We start from the raw sequence: 17,601 nt of genomic DNA, 5'->3' as shown, positions 1-17,601 counted from the left end.
ATAATATTCAAATTTGTGGTGTTAGGTGAGTCAAGTCACTAAAGGATTAGTCAAAATCATTTTAGGACTATAGTTTATAATCAACCATTATTCAATCCAAAAGCAACTTTTAAAATTGGGACATTAATGCATTGCGGGTGGACTTGTGAATTGATCCAACCATTCTGGATGGCAATTTGGAACTATGCCCAAAGAGCTCTAAAAGACTGTCTGTCTTTTGATCCAGCCATACCACTGCTGAATTTATACCCCAAAGAGATCATAAGGAAAAAATATTTATAGTCACGCTCTTTGTGGTGGCAAAAAATTGGAAAATGAGGGGATTCCCTTGGTTTGAGGAGTGGCTGAACAAATTGTGGTGTCTGTTGGTGATGGAATACAATTGTGCTGAAAGGAATAATGGACTGGAGGAATTCCATGTGAACTGGAATGACCTTCAAAAACTGGTACAGAGTGAAAGGAGTAAAACCAGGAGAATCTTACACACAGAGACAGATACACTGTGGCACAATAAAATATAATGGACTTTTCTACTAACAGCAATGCAATGATCCAAGACATTTCTGAGGAACTTATGAGAAAGAACACTATTCACATCCAGAGAAAGAACTGCGGGAGCAAAAACACAGAAGAAAAACAACTGCTTGATCACGTGGGTCAATGGGGATATGATTGGGGATATAGACTAAATGATCACCCTGATGCAAATATTAATAATATGAAAATAGGTCTTGATCAATAACACATGTAAAACCCAGTGGAATTGCTCATTGGCTACAGGAGGGGGTGAGAGGAGGGGAGGGGAAGAACATAAATCATGTAACCGTGGGAAAATATTCTAAATTAATTAATTAAATAAAAGTTTTCTAATTAAAAAAAGCACTTTTAAGATCTGGAGATAAACAGTCAATTAGTCAGGTAGCAATTATTTATTTGTTTTTTTTTTTAAAAACTCTAACCTTTCATCTTAGAATCAATATTATATATTGGTTCCAAGGCAGAAGGACAGTATGAGCTTGGCAGTGAGGGTTAAATGACTTGCCCAGGTCACACAGCTAGGAAGTGTCTGAGGTCACATTTGAACCTAGGACTTCCCAACTCTAGGCCTAGTTCTCTATCTACTGAACCACCTGACAATTGTTGGTACATGTTTATTAAGGATCTACCACATGCTAAGCACTAGACAAAAAAAGGCAAAAACAATTTCTGTGCTCCAGGAATCCACATTTTAACAGAGGAGACAACATGCAAACAACTGTGTACAAAGAAGATATATATATGTCAGAAAGGCCCTAATCTCAGAGGAAATATGATAAAAATCCAAAATGGAGAAACCACCTATCTTCCTAGAGTTTACATTCTATTGAAATGCTATGATATGTCAATAAAGTGGGGGAGGATGGTACTAACAATTGTTTGCCCGGTTGTTTTCAGTCTGTCCAACTCTTTATGGCCCCATTTTTGGGTCATAAAAGAACCTGGAGTGGTTTGTAATTTCCTTCTCCAGCTCATTTTGCATATGAGGAAACTGAGGCAAATAGGGTTCAGTAACTTGCCCAGGGTCACAAAGCTGGTAAGTCTCTGAGGCCCAATTTGAACTCAGGAAGATGGGTTCTCCAGACTCCAGGTCCAACGCTCTATCCATTGTATCATCTAGCTACCCTGACATTAACAATTAGCCAATCATAAATCCTTCCAAGAACTCTTGGAGGGATTAAGGAGATACCTGAAGATGGAAATAGGTCCAGCATGGTGCTTGTTTTAAAAGGGCAGAGAAGTAATCATTACAAACTATAATCATCCCTCAGAAGCTCACATTTATGTAGATGTAGAACTTTCCACTTTCCACACATTATCCTCACCAGAACCCTATGAGGTAGATGCTTTTATTATCTTCCTTTTAGAGATAAGAAAACGGAGACTCAAAGAAATCAAGAGCCTTGCCCAGAGGTATAACAGTTGCTAAATGTCTGAGGTGGAATTTGAACATAGGTCTTCTCTGACTTCAAGCCTAGGGCTTTATCCACTTCCCCATTGCCTAAAATATCAAAGCACCTGTGGTTAATGGGAAAGGAGAGATTGTTCTTGCCCTTGAGAAGCTTTGAATCTCTAATGACAAACAGAAAAGGGAAGAACTGAGAGTGGCAGCATATAATCAAGGACTAGACTCTATTATGTAGATTAAAAATGTTATTAAAAAATTAGAAACTAAAGATCAATGTCAGCTAGGGTAAGCAAGGAAAATTCTACGAGGAAGGTGAGCCTGGAGGTGGACATTGAAGGCTGAGTAGAAATTTGGATAAATCAAATCATGGAGGGAGAAATGAACCTGACATGTGTGAACAAGAACACCTTTACTAGAACAGAGTTCTTATTGCAAGCTTAAATTTTATGCATTGAAAATTAAAGGAGAAAATATATTGCCATTTGCAAATACCTTGGAGAGAAGAGGACAGTGAGCAATCAGTGTGATTTTATAAACATCATGTCGAATTAACATGGCAAACTTTAATAACAGTTTCCAACATCAAAAAGCCTTTAGTTTTTAAGTTCTCTACTGTGCCCCTTTCCCCAATCCCATCTTTTTGGTTTTTTAATATTAATTTGTAGTTTTATTTTATCATTATTTTTTAAAACCCTTACCTTCCATCTTAGACTCAATACTGAGTATTGGTTCTAAGGCAGAAGAGTGGTAAGGGCTAGGCAGTGGGGGTTAAGTGACTTGCCCAGGGTCACACAGCTGGGAAGTGTCTGAAGCCACATTTGAACCCAGGACCTCCCATCTCTGGGCCTGACTCTCAATCTACTGAGCCACCCAGCTGCCCCAAATTTGTAGTTTTATAAATCAAAACGTGCATGATTCCTTCCCCCTGCACTCCCCCATTCCCTCTTTCAGCATTTGAATCTTATCTCTTCCATGTACAGAATGACTTGACTGAAGAAGAGAAGAATTTAAGAAATAGGATCTACTTTGACTTCTCCACTAACTATAGTATTCCTATGTTTTAAAATGTCATTGGAAGAATCCTGGAATTTTTTAAATGAGGCCTTTGTTTTATAGTAAGAGTCACTAAGAGATCAGTGAAGGACTTCTAAAAGCAATCTGGTCTGTTCTCCTCCTTCTCTTACCTTATTCTGCATGTCCCATTTGTAGTGTCCATGCTGGATGTATTCATGAATGAACTATAGATTTATTCTATGCAACTGTATAGGGTATAAATGATGGACATTCTTTGTCATCTTGGCTTCACCTGTATAGTTAGGTAGTCCAAAAATCCTGTAGTTAGGACTGATAAATTCTTATAGGGCAATAGAATAGAAGGCTAAGATAACAAGAATGGAGTAGCCCTTCAAATTCAAATAAGTACAGAATTCCAAATTATGATTCTATCCCATGGAGTGCTCTGTATTTTCATTCATTTAACAAGCTTCCTAAAGTGTTTTTTTAAGTGTAGTAGAAGATGGTCCTCATGAGGCAACTAGGTCCTGGATTCAAATCCAACTCAGTCACTAGCTATGCAACTCTAGAGAAGTCACTTAATCTCTGCATGCCTTGGTTTCCTCAAATGCAAAATGGGGAGAATAATAGTGTCTACTTCTCAAGATTATTGTGAGAAGTCAAAATAGATATTATCTTTTAAATCCTTATCTTACATCTTAGGATCAATACTAAATATTGATTCTAAGGCAGAAGAGCAGTAAGGGGTAAGCAATTGCTGTAAAGTGACTTGGCCAGGGTCATACAAACTAGGAAATATCTGAGGCCATATTTGAACCCAGGACCTCCCATCTCCAGGCCTGACTCTCTATCCACTAATCCACTAAGCTACCCCCAGATATTATTTATGAAGTGCTTAGTACACAGTGCTTAGTAGGCACTTAATTATGCATTTCCTTCCTAAGTATTGAGGTAGGTACAGATAAGGACAGGAAGGGACTGTGAGATTATGTAATGAGATTCTCATTTTAGAGATGAAGAAACTTGAGGTCCAGAGAGTTCCAGTGATATAACTGTCAAGGGTCAAGCTAATAGCTAGTGGCAGAGACAGAAATTAGGTCGCCTGATGACCAACACTTTGCTTTTCTCATCATAACACACTGTTCCTTAATATTAAAGACTATTGTTAGAATGTTTCATTGTTGATTTGTTTACTACTTCAAAAAAGACATATATTGTCAGAAACTTGAATGAAGGTGAACTTACGTGTAAGGGATTTGTGGGTCTTTGTAAGGAGGGGGAGAAAAGAGGGAGAAAAGAAAGAGAAAAAGACCACATCTATGATTTCATCGGATGTAGGGAACTTCCAATATAGATTGCCAGCTTCTTAGTATTTGCATATCTACTATGTGTCAGAGCTAGACCTTGAGGGTGGGTCTTGACTCAAGAGCCAGCCTTCCATCTACTGTGCCATGCTGATCCTATGTGAAATGTTAGTGTTTAAGAGTAATGATGCACCATGGAGGAATTCTTGCCATTTAAAAAACCCTTACCTTTCATCTTAAAACCATACTGCAGGGGCAGCTGGGTAGCTCAGTGGATTGAGAGTCAGGCCTAGAGACGGGAGGTCCTAGGTTCAAATCCGGCCTCAGACACTTCCCAGCTGTGTGACCCTGGGCAGGTCACTTGACCCCCATTGCCTACCCTTACCACTCTTCCACCTATAAGTCAATACACAGAAGTTAAGGGTTTAAAATTCTAAAATAAAAAACAAAACAAAAAAAAAACCATACTGCATATTGGTTCCAAGGCAGTAGGGCAAAAAGGACTAGGCAATGGGAAGTAAGTGACTTGCCCAGGGTCACACAGCCGGGAAGTATCTGAGGCCAGATCTGAACCCAGGACATTCTGTCTCTGAACCTGAATCCTTGCCATTCTTGACCTTCAAAACTGAACTTTGTACATTGATTAATGCTAGAAAGAGTTCTAGAACTGGGCAGAGTTGGCACACACTACAGTACATGCAATTTGGTCTCACCGAGGGATTCACTAGTTTCTTCTTTAATCTCTCCATTAGATTTACCACATTTAGGCTTTACAAGAGGCTTGTGATTCCTAAAGCCTGAGAGATTTCCCCAAAGCCAAGTCTTGGATATAGGTGTGCTCTGGTATGCTATTATAAGCTATAAAGAAAAATGAAGAAGAAAAAATTCTTTCCAGGAGTGGAACTAAGAAACCCAAACACTCACTCTAGACCGGCGATGGCAAACCTATGACATGAGTATCAGCACTGACACACGTAGCTATTTTCAATGACATGGATACAGAGAAGTATGGAGCTGCATGCTGAGGATGAAACATTTGCTGTAGTGTAGTGTAGACACTCTGTGCACTATAGACAGCAATTCTGCCTCTATTAATTCACCTATTTTGGTTTATTAAATACAGTTATATATTACAATTATATATTTTTGTTATTTAAACTATAAATATCATGAAATTATGGGTTTTTTTCTCAAAGTGACACCACCCAAGTTATGCTCGGTTTTTTTGGTGAATTTTGACACACCAAGCTCAAAAGGTTGCCCATCACTGCTCTAGACCTAGAAAAGGACAAAGATAGGAGGAGTCTAGAGGTCCACCAAGCACGGCAGTGACCTTGAAACTGAAAATTAAGGAATGGATAGAATAAATGTAACAGGGAAATAATAATAATGGACCTTAGAAGATTGTCCTGAAGATCAAATGAGATAAATACAGATAAAGTGCTTTGCCAAATAATAGCTAACATTTATATAGTACTTGTCAGGCACTTTATCACTATTATCTTATTTGATTCCCCTTAAAAATAATCTTGTGAGGTGGGTTCTATTATTCCTATGTAGTCTTTAATGGAGCAGCTAAGTGGCACTGTGGACAGAGTGCTGGACTTATAGTCAGAAAAACTTGAGTTCAAATCCAGCCTTAGACACTTAAAAACTGTGTGATCATGGGCAAGGCATATAACCTGCTTGCCTCGGTTTCCTTGCCTATAAAATTAGAATTATAGCACCTACCTCACAGGGTTATTCAGGGGATCAAATGAGATAATATTTGCCAAGTGCCTGACATATAGCAAGCTCTATATAAATGTTAGCTCTTTTTATTTACAAAGCACATTATATGTGTTATCTCATTTGATCCTCCAAACAGTCTTGTTAAAGTGTGTTATTGTCCTCATTTTACAGATGAGGAAACTGAGGCTGAGAGATGGTAAGTGATTTGCCTAGAGTCTCACAACTAAGTACCTGAGGTTGGATTTGAACTCAGATCTTCCTGACTGGCACAGCGAGGTTGCACAGTGGATATAGTGCCAGACCTGAAGACAGGGAATATCTGGTCCAATACCTCTTGTTTTACAAATGTATCTTTTTTAAAAGCCATGAAGTATAACTTCTGTTTCTTTATTAAAAGAGTTGCTAGACTTCTAAGTCTTGGAAATACTATAAACTGGAGAGGCCAAAATGTTATTCCAACAAATCTTTGAACCCATATACTCACCACACAGTCATTTTGTTATCATATATTTTCTCAAAAAATGGGCTTAGATAATATAACTACTGTTATGTGTAAGCCTGAAAAATTTTTGGTTTTCAAAAAGTCTTTACCACCAGATATTATGGCCCGAGCCATAATAATCCTAGCTGTCAGGGAGGCTAAGGCTGGTGCTTGTCTTAAATTCAAGAGTTCTGAGTTTCTGTAAGTGATGCTGACACAGGTATCTACATCAAATCTGGTAGTAATATGGCGAGTCTCTGGGAGCAGGGGAAAGGTGGTGGTCCAAGTTGTTAAAGGAGGTCCCAGTCATTAGTGGGAATCTGGCCCTGTACTTCCAACCTATGGAAGATGGAGAGACCTATTCTTAAAAAAAGGGTCTTTATGCTGAAAAAAAAAAGATTGAGAATCATTGCTATGAAGAGTATACTTTGATTGCAAAAGGGAATTTGACAAATAATAGTACCAGGTAGACTGAGAACAATAGGCCAAAGAATGTTGATTTGTGAATGGATCTAGGTCAGCCTGAAAAGAGAGTTCTCAGGAAAAGTCATTCTTGGTTTATTCTGTAAAAAATTCCTATAAGTGTCTTGAATGAAGCTTTTTATAGCATACTTATAACATCTGTTGATGGGATAAAGCTAGAAGGAATAATTAATATATCAGATGACAGAACTGAGATTCAAAAAGTTCTTGGCAAGCAAACATGATGGACAAAATGTATTATTCTATTACACAATTACAGGGTGGGAAAATTTAGCCTTGACAAGCAGTTTGTATGAAAAGGCCTTAAGTTTCTAGTGGACCACAAACTAAATATAATAAATAAATAAATTTTAAAAATGGATCAAAAAAGCTAATCTAATCTTGGAATACATTAAAGGAAGTATAATGATGGACACAAGGATTTACTGATATGGCATTCAGAGTCTAGGGTTATCAGCAGACCAATGATGAGGATTCTAAGTTGGGCTTTAGTAGGAAGCCCAATTATATAGGAATTACATAAAGAAAAACTTTCTTCCTTGTGATGGGGAGAGGAAAGAATAGAGCACACCGTCAGTCAATAAACATTATTAAGTACCTACTATGTGCTCATTTCTGGGGATGGAAAGAAAGGCAAAAAAGACAGTTTTTACTCTCAAGGAAGTTACAGAAAGTTTATGGGGAAAATGTGGTTTAGATATTGAGGCTTCAGATCCACTGATAATCCCTAAAGGAATAGGCATACAGGATAGACCGATGAATTTACTGGTAAAGGGAAATTCCAGCTAAGGAAACTCCCTTTACCATCACAGTGAAGCATCTTGTCTTCAACTTCTACTCTTAAAGAATTGCCTAGAGAACTAAGAATTTAAGTAACTTGCCTAGGATCACAAATTCAGTACACATATAAGGAGAGACTAGAACCCAGGTCTTACTTCATCACTGGCTCATGATAAGCCACACTGTCACTAAGCTGTTCGTTAAATTAAAGCTCCCCTAGTTGTAATATGAATTAGTTATTTGGGAGTTTGCTCTTTAGGTATTTATTCCTCACATTTCAGTTGTAATGTAGGATTGGAAAAAGCACTGTATAAAATCCCCAGGATATTTCAGTTTCTAGGTTTTCTCTTTGACTGACTGTCTTCTAAAAGAAGAAGTGGAATATTTGTTTAGTTGGCCTCGCTGGCTGCCATCTGCAAAAAGATGCAAAGAGCAAAGACTATTGGGAAAGCTTTCTAGCAGGCCTTTCATGCCTAGATTAGTCTGCAGTGATGACACAACTAGCAATTTGCTACAAATTTGAGAATGAAAAGATTAGCAAATAAATGCCCCAGAAACAAAAAATATTTTCACAGACATTGTTTTTGCTTTGGTGTTTTTTCAATCTTCCCATTTGTAAATGAATGAAAAAATAAATAATGTATTAAGCTTGATTACTGTGTACCAAGCATTGGCTATGCAAAGAGAAAAGTAAGGTCCCTTCTCTCAGGGAGCTCATAATCTAATAATTGAGCTTTAACTCATTTAAGTCATATGAGGGGAAAGAAGCAGTAATAGAGAAACATTTTCTGAAATAGAGAAGCTTAACATATTTTAGAAATGTGGAATTTTCTAGTCACAGAAATGGTCTTTTTCAAGAAATCTTTTAACTTTCTGGCTCACAGAGGGTCATATGTGAAAAAATAGATTCTGAGGGTCCCAAATCTCAGTTAAATCTTCATGAAATTTTAAAACAATTATGATTAAGACCTGAAATTTATATAAAATGTATTTAAGTCAAATGTAATGGACTTCTCTGCTAGCAGCAATGCAATAATCTAGGACAATTCTGAGGGACTTATGAGAAAGAATGCTAAAGGCATGCAGAGAAAGAACTGGGGGAGCAGAAGTGCAGAAGAAAAACATATGATCGATCACATGGTTCAATGGGTATATGATTGGGGATGTTGCCTATGAATGATCACTCAATTGCAAATATTAATAATATGGAAATAGGTTTTGAACAATGATACATGCAAAACCCAGTGGAACTGCTAGTCAGCTCTGGGGGGTGGGGGGATAGAAGAGGGGGAGGGAAAAACATGAATCCTGTAACCATGGAAAAATATTCTTAATTAATTAATTAATTGAAAAATAAAAATAAAAAATTGCATTTAAGGTTCACCACAACACTGTCTACAGGACTGATAGATATTTTCACTCCCATTTTAGAGATAAGGGAGCTGAGAGTCAGAGAGAGTAAGTGACTTACTCATATCTATACAGCTAATAATGACTGCAGGTAAGATCGGAACCCAACTTTGGCCTTGGCCAGGTTTTTTGTTTTTTGTTTGCATTGCCCACTTTTTCTAAAAATTATTTAATTGATTTGTTTGTTACATTAAAATTCCCAGATATCTCCCTCTCTCCTTTCCCTGCCCTGAAGAAGGTATCATTTGACAAAAAGATATATATATAAAACTATGTCTTCCTTGTTTCTATTTATCAGTTCTTTCTCTGGAGGAGAACATACACTTCTTCAAACAATGTTTCTGTTAGTATATATAATATTCTCCTGGTTCTGCTCATTTTATTTTATTTTTTTAAAAACCTTCCCTTCCATCTTAGAATCAATACAGTGTATTGACTCCAAGGCAGACAAGGAGTAAAGGCTAGACGATGGGGATTAGGTGACTTGCCCAGGGTCACAAAGCCAGAAAGTGTATGAGGTCACATTTGAACCCAGGACCTCTCATCTTCAGGCCTGGCTCTCAATCCAATGAGTCACTCAGCTACCCCTTCATTTCACTCTTCATAATTTCATGTAGGTCTTCTTCCCCCTTCCCGACTGGCACTTTGGGTTCAGAGAATGTTAGGTCTCCCATTTTCCATTAATATCCTAAACCAGTGATGGGCAAACTTTTTTAAAGAGGGGGCCAAAGGAAAGGAAATGATCATCTGTAGGTCTATTTCTAAGGCAACTCTTTCCAAGTTTCATTGTATTGTATCCTACTCATTGTATTCGTCAGATTAGGAATAATGTCTTGCAGCTAGATAGAACATTTCAGGGGGCTGCATCTGCCTGTGGGCAATAGTTTGCCCATCACTTCCCTAAACCCATTCCTAGATCAGCTGATAGCAGACAGGATGGATGAACTCAAATTCACCATGTTGAAGAGGAACTTCCCAAGTAACACACAACCTAGAAAAGGGCTTCTAGCAACTAACAGCTTTGAGTTCCCCTTTTGTCACTGGTCTGCCAATCACAAGGATTTATTAAATGCCTACTACATGCCAACCCCCATATAAATGTGTTCTCTAAACTTGAGCCCATTTTGTCCTAGATTCTATGTCTACTTTTTTTTTTTTTTTTTTTTTTAAGGAAAGTGTGTCACAGACTAGGGGACGGTTTGTATCATCTTTCTTATGGTATCACCTCAGCAAATACACTTCTCTAAAAGCAACTTAGCTTGACCGAACTATCTCTTAGGTTATCTAAACTAAAAAAAGGTTGCCCCTTAACTGAAAATTTTGGATGGCAGCACATCATTGGTGGCTCTAGTCTATAGTGTGAAGAGAACTTCCCGACGAGTCAGAAGTTCTCCTGAGAGAAATGTTGCCAAGTTCTGGGTACCCTATTTGCCAGTAAGAGTTGGAATCAATATTCTTAGAGCTTATGAGGGCTGTAGTAGCTTCAAGGCAGTCTCTGTGTCCTCTCTAGAATATATTCTAGATTTACAATTTTCCTCTAGGTGCTGCGGTTGTGGTCATATATCTGTGTGTCATTCTTAAACTCCTTCAGGAACTCCTGTGTACATAGGGTCTTTCAGCACTCTATTTTTAAATTTTTTTATTTATTTAATTAGTTTAGAATATTTTTCCATGGTTACATGATTTATGTTCTTTCCCTCCCTTCCTCCTTTCCCCCTCCTGTAGCCAACGAGCAATTGAACTGTTTTACATGTATCATTGATCAAGACCTATTTCCATATTATTAATATTTGCATTAGAGTGATCGCTTAGAATCTATATCCCTAATCATATCCCCATCGAGCCGTGTGATCAAGCAGTTGTTTTTCTTCTGTGTTTCTGCTCCCACAGTTCTTTCTGTGGATAGCGTTCTTTCTCATAAGTCCCTCAGAATTGTCCTGGATCATTACATTCGATTGTTTCTGTACTCTTTCAATAAAAGTTTTTACCTGTTTGTCCAATAAGGAATAAACAAAACCTGAGCAACATGAATGACTTCACTACCCCCATCTTTCTTCATCCCTGGCAACTTTAAGGTGATCTGCATTCTTGAAGTAATAATCAATTCCCCTCAGATACTTCACCTCCTTTAAAAAAAAAAGGGAAAAGAAAAGCTCTCAACCAAGTTAGAAAGGAATGGTATAAACAAAGCAGCCTTTTTCCCTCCCCATGAACTGTGTATATAATTACATGAATAATGTTGAATATAACCCATATGCTGAAGGGAGGGGGGTGACAAAAAAACAAACGGCAAAAATAACTACTGTGAATTCAAACTGCAAATGAATGAAGTCAGCCTCATTCATAAATGTCATATGAAGGTTTGGTTAAAAAGGCGAGTCTGTCATTCCAGGGACAGCAGCTGTTGTTGTGTTGAACAAAATGGATACAAATGGGTATTATTTTAAAGTGAAATGCTTAATTTCAGGCCTAACAAGCACACTGTCCTCTCTGTAACCCTATGTCATACAAGCCATGATCTCCAGTAGAGGGCTTGATTGCACAGGAAATCAAATTCACTAGCAGCGCCTACCCAACCCACAAACACATTGGCAATGTTTGAGTTACTATGGCAATGGCAAAATAGGAAGGCCTTTTCTTCTTTCCCCCATCTCTGCATGCAGCCGCAGGCTGCTCCTGAATAGACCACATCTGCAAAAAGTTTTAACACGGTACTCAGATAAAGAAAAGGATCCCCAAAATGGGCACTGACCCGTCTCAAAAAATGTTGCAAATTTTACATACAAGAATTGGGGAGCTGGGCCACTTTGCACAGGTTATGTCATAATGCAAACAAAAAGGGATAAAAGCAGATGAAGGCTTTTTGCTGTCAAATATTGAGAGGAGGGGGAAAGCGGGAGTAAATGACAGCTTTAATGCAGATGTAAGGAGAAAAGTCAAAGATGGGTGACAGAAAGTTACTGGTCAATGAATAAGGGAGAAATTTCAAACACAAAAAAGCAGACAAAAGGGTAAAATACAATAAAATCTATCCATAGAGATTTACTGAGAAAACCCCCCGAAAGCATATTTAGAAAATCTCAGAACTCTGAAACCCTGTGAAACCAACACATGCTTCTTTTAGAATGGCCCATTTTAGACTTTTAACAGCCTCACCACTGACTATCACAATGTGAGCCTGCTGGCTGCCTGAGGAGGCTTTCCCAGCAAAGGGGTGCACCCCTGGGAACCATATGTTTTGCTGTTAGAATTTAGACACAGAAAATGTCCACTTGATGTTTTAGCTGATTTAAAGAAAGAAGAAGATAAAAGGCAGGTACAGACTCTCGGGAGATAATCTCTTGTGCTGGACGTGGATGGTCTCATGCTGACTTTTAGAGTGTTTTGCAAAGTTCAACGCATGGTTGAATTTTGGGATCTTTCAGGGTTGGTGGTGGGTGCTTATTATTTCAAGATTCCTTACAATAAATATGACTTAACTAGAAGATGGAGTTGACTTTAGGCTTTTGATTTAATTGCCCTTCTGTAGTTCGTGGGCCTGGAAGACATCTACGCTTTTGTCCTATGGCTGCAAAAGGGACATCATCTGCCCTCACTCCCCCAATTACTCCTTTACTTCACCTGCTTCAACACTGCCTTACTTTTCTGTACTAAACCTAGGAGTAGTTATGCTTCATTCCTTCTTGCATAACTGAATATGTCAGGAAAGAAAGAGTGGGGAGGGAGGGAGAAAAAAAAAGAAAGGAAAGAAGGAAGGAAGAGAAGGAAGGAAAGAGAGAAATAAAGGATAGAGAAAAGGAAGGAAAGAAAGAAAAAGAAAGAAAAGAAGGAAGGGAGGGAGGAAAGGAGGAAGGGAGGAAGGAAGAGAGAGGAAAAAGAGAAGGAAAGAAAGAAGGAAAGAAAAGAGAAGGAAGGAAAGAAAGGAAGTAGAGAAAAGGAAAGAAAGAGAAAAAGAAAAAGAAAGAGAGAAAGGGAAAGAAAGAAATTAAGAAAGAAAGAAAGGAAGGAAGGAAGGAAGAAAGGAAGGAAGGATCTTGAAATTCATCTTCTTTTAATTTAAAGAAAACTATTATCCTGTGAAGATGGGTCTAAAAAAAAAAAAAGACTGGGAATATAGAGGGCTAAAAAGTTGCCATTTGAAAGAATTGAAATTTTGAGGGTAGAATTCTTTTATAAACACCATGAATTAGTCACAAAAAAGTCCTTAGGGCTAAAAGGAGTCCAGGGTCCAGTAAAACTGACACTACATTTCACATTCATTGGCTGTTGTTCTTTTGGGGGCGTTTTAGTATGAAGAGAAAGAGACAATCGAAGACAATAGTTCTACCTTATCAAAGTTCATTCATGCAGCTATTTCAAATACTTTTAACTGCTTGTCAATAGGTCTTGCAAGGCTCTGAGATTCTAAACATTCTGTCACATTTGTGTACTAACCACTTAAAGTTCGGCTAAAGCTTTGTGACCTGGACTGACTCTCCTTTATGTGGGTCAAAATGCAAGGCAAAGCCATTGTGTGGGACGGCCTTCATTAAATTCATTGATTTGACCTGTATTTTAAAGACCAAAAGTCAAATGGAATGGGAAGTTAAAGTTCCCATACAAAATCTTCCCTTGAGTACTTTTCGGCCTCCTTGAACTATCTGGCATTTAAGTAAAGGGCATCTTAAGACTGTTTGAAGTCAGTCTGGGAGACAGAGAAGCAGTTTCATTCAAATTTCTTTTGGTAAATGGTTTATTAAGAAAAAATGTATACATATAGCTATATATATATATATTCCTATATCTATACATATATTTTTATACTTAAGGTAGAGTAGCAGACACAAAGTTTGAAAGAAGACTATTGTCTTGACCTTGATTTTCTTCCCAGAAGACACTGTTTTGTAGAGCAATGAAGGAGACTTTCTAAGCTATACATTGGAGCTTCCCCCCTTCCTTTACATTGCTGATTCTGGTTGTGGCTCTTTTCAGAACTCCATGTTAATAAGTTGTCATATTGTCATTTACCAAAGTGTATTTGAATATGGAGTGAGCTTAAGAGCATAGTACCCTCTTTCCTGGATATATCAAGGAATAATAAATAATCTTGAAAGACCTATATCTTCTTGTGATTATTTTACATGGGGAAAACTGGTCAAGACCATGATCATTAAGTAAAAGAAGCAAAATGGAAATTGTTAATGAGATGCTGAAGAAGTCAGTCTTCATTTAAAAACTTCATCGTAGCTGTTTCATTTTTCTTGATAACCTTTCCCATAATTTGAGAGCCAATTCAACAATGGTACAAAAACACTTGGTGTTTCATCATGGAGACAGCACAAACCAAATTGTTGATACAGCCTCTTAGGAACAATGTTTAAACAACAACAACAACAACAACAACAACAAAACCCTGACCTGTCATAGAACCAATACTAAATTGGTTCCAAAGCAGATGGTTAAGGACTAGGTAATTAGGGCTAAGTGACTTTCCCAGGGTCATACAACTAGAAAGTGTCTGAGTCTAGATTTAGGAACCATATTCTTGATTAAAGGACCCAACGGAATACTGTGCATATGTATATATGTTGGTGGGGAAAAAGAATGGTGCACTTGGGGAGGATTTGGACATGAAGATCAGGCTGACAAGGGAGGTAAAGGAAACAGGGCTAAGAATAGCAGAACAAGAATCTCAGATCTCACTTGAGATCATAGCCATGAAAGGCTAGGTGGTCCATATCTGTGAAGTAATCCTTTTTGTATTAAATGACTTAATTTCCTCTCTGCCTTAGAGCAGCAATCTAGTGGAAATTATGCATGGAAAAAGCCAAAATGAAGTAAATCCTTTCTGAGCTTGAAGCCAAGCTGAGAAAGGTTGGGGAAACCTGAAGAGTGACTGTGTAAATGATATAAAAATCCTGAAACACTTGGGATTGATTATTTAGTCAGGGGAGCAAAACCCCTACATAGAAAAAATGGCATTTAATGCCCCTCCTCAGCCCTGAACTTTCTTTCTTCTCGGTTTCTCTAATTTGCAAGTATAAGAAAAATCACTCAGACTCTTTTTGAAGTTTACACTGTTCTCTTCTTTTCTCTATGTGGGTCAACAAAAGCTCAGGTCTCTTTTCTTTTCCTTACAAAATTCCTTCCTGCTATCTCCCACACACTTCCCACATTTACTTTTTCCACCAAAAGACTCAAATTCCAATTTCTCCATTTAAAGGACGTTGTTCTTTACCTGATGACTTCAGATTCCCTATAAAGATTCAGTGTTAACACAGAGTGTGATCAAAGATGAAAACCAAAAAGGGCAGGTGGATGGCTCAGTGGGTAGAACCAGGCCTAGCGTCAGAAGGACCTGGGTTCAAATCTGACTTCAGCTACTTCCTAGCTATGTGACCCTGGGCAAGTCACTTAGTTCCCATTGCCTAGCCCTTACCTCTCTTGCCTTAGAACTGCAATACTTAGTATCTATTCTAAGACAGAGGGTGAGGGCATTATTTATTTGTTTGTTTGTTTGTTTGTTTCTAATTTTTATTATTATGAAAAACACACTCCCATAGTGGTCATTGTTGTAAGAACAAATTCATATGTAACCAAAACCCCCAAATAAACCCATAAATACACTGATGTGAAAGACGCCTCCAACAGTTCTTTCTCTGGGAATGGAGAGCATTCGCCATGATGAGTCCCTTCAGGATTGTCCCAGATCAGTGCACCGCTGAGAGTAGCCAACTTTTCACAGTTGAGCATCATACAATATTAATGTTACAAGGGTAGGGGTTTAAAAAAAGATGAAAACCAAAGAGAAAATAGGCTAATAATGGAACCATGGATTTAGCCTGGGGAGATGAAATGGTACCTCAGAATATAGGCAGGTTATAGTGAGAAAGAGGGGCGTGGACCTACATGTGAAGAGGGACCCACCAGTGGCAAGGCTGCCATTGTGTATCTCAAAAGGAAGCAGAATAGACATCCCTAGCCTCCTCTCCTCCCACCCTTCTTTAAGGAAGACTTTCATTCCTGCCATGAGGAGGAAGTAGGAAGTTGGAGGCAGAGGCCACCATTCTGTTTTCCTCAGAGAGAGCAGGTACCAAGCTAGAAGTATATCTTTCTGCTTCTTTAAATATTATTAGTTCAGAGGATAAAAATCAGGTTTGAGCAAATGTTTGGTTTTGTTGTCATTTTGGGAGCCAAGGGAGATCCCCATATATATCTATATCTATATAGCCAAGACTTGACTGCTTTCCTGCCAAAAATCAGTTCCACAATGAACATACATATAGAATAGCAAAACAAAATTATACACACACACACACACACACACACACACACATCACAACAAATTGGAAGTCAGAGAAGGTATCTGTATCAGACAATACAGAATGAAGGTGTTCTCCCATTGCCATCCAGGTAACTTATCTGAACCAAGATCTCACCCAAGGGGAAATTCCCCAAAGTCTCTAGAATAGCAAGCTGGAAGAGGGACATGATGGAGACTGCCCACTCCTTTCATGTCTTCTCAGTCTTTTCCTTCAACAATTTGAAATGGGGTTGGCCTCTTCCATCTTCTCTCTCCGAGCTGGAAGTGGACTCCCTTAAAGAGTCCCCAAAGGAGAACTTGGCTGAGAAATGAAATTCTTGCTTCTCACCAACTCCACCCCATCCCTCACACAGGGTAAAGATCATCTCTACCAGTAAAGAGAAAATCTCATACCAATAGGCTTTGGGACAGCTAGAATATTTTGAACAGTTCTAGGGACCATATTTTGAAGGATGCTGATAAACTGGACTGTGTCCAGAGGAGGGTGAACAGAATGGTGGAGGAACTGGAATTCATGTTGTTCATATATCAGTTAAAGAAACTAGGCAAGTTTAGCCTAGATAAAAGAAGAATTAGCTTCCCTCAAATATTTGAAGGGACACCATTTAGAAGAGATAAAAAAAAAGGAGGAGAGGGAGAGGGAGAAGGGGAGGAGAAGGAAGAGATGAAGAAGAAAGAAGGAGGAGGAAAAAGAGGAGGAGGAGGAAAATGAGGAGGAAGAAGGGGAGGAGAAGGAAGAGATGAAGAAGAAAGAAGGAGGAGGAAAAAGAGGAGGAGGAGAAAAATGAGGAGGAAGAAGGGGAGGAGGAGGAAGAGGAAGATGGGAGGAAGAGGAGGTTCATGAGGAGGAAGAGGGGGGTTTGACTTGTTCTGCCTATAGGGTAGAATTGGAAGCCAGGGATAATAGTTGTAGAGATCAGGAAAAGCTTCCCAACATTTAGTGCTGTACACAACTTCCTGTGGAGGCAACAGATTCCCTCTCCCTGGAAGTTCTGAAGTAGAACTAAAACGCTTAATTACTAGGGCCATCTGAGAGGGGACTTCTTTTTATGTGTTGGACTAAATGGCCCTATAGATTCTCCACTGACTTCTGGGAATATTCAGATCCCTCAGGCAAATAATGAAAATACTTCTTCTAGAGTCAGACACT

This window comes from Gracilinanus agilis, chromosome 3 (assembly GCF_016433145.1).
Source record: "Gracilinanus agilis isolate LMUSP501 chromosome 3, AgileGrace, whole genome shotgun sequence".
In the NCBI taxonomy this organism is placed as follows: domain Eukaryota; kingdom Metazoa; phylum Chordata; class Mammalia; order Didelphimorphia; family Didelphidae; genus Gracilinanus; species Gracilinanus agilis.
Note: the sequence above shows the minus strand (reverse complement) of the source record.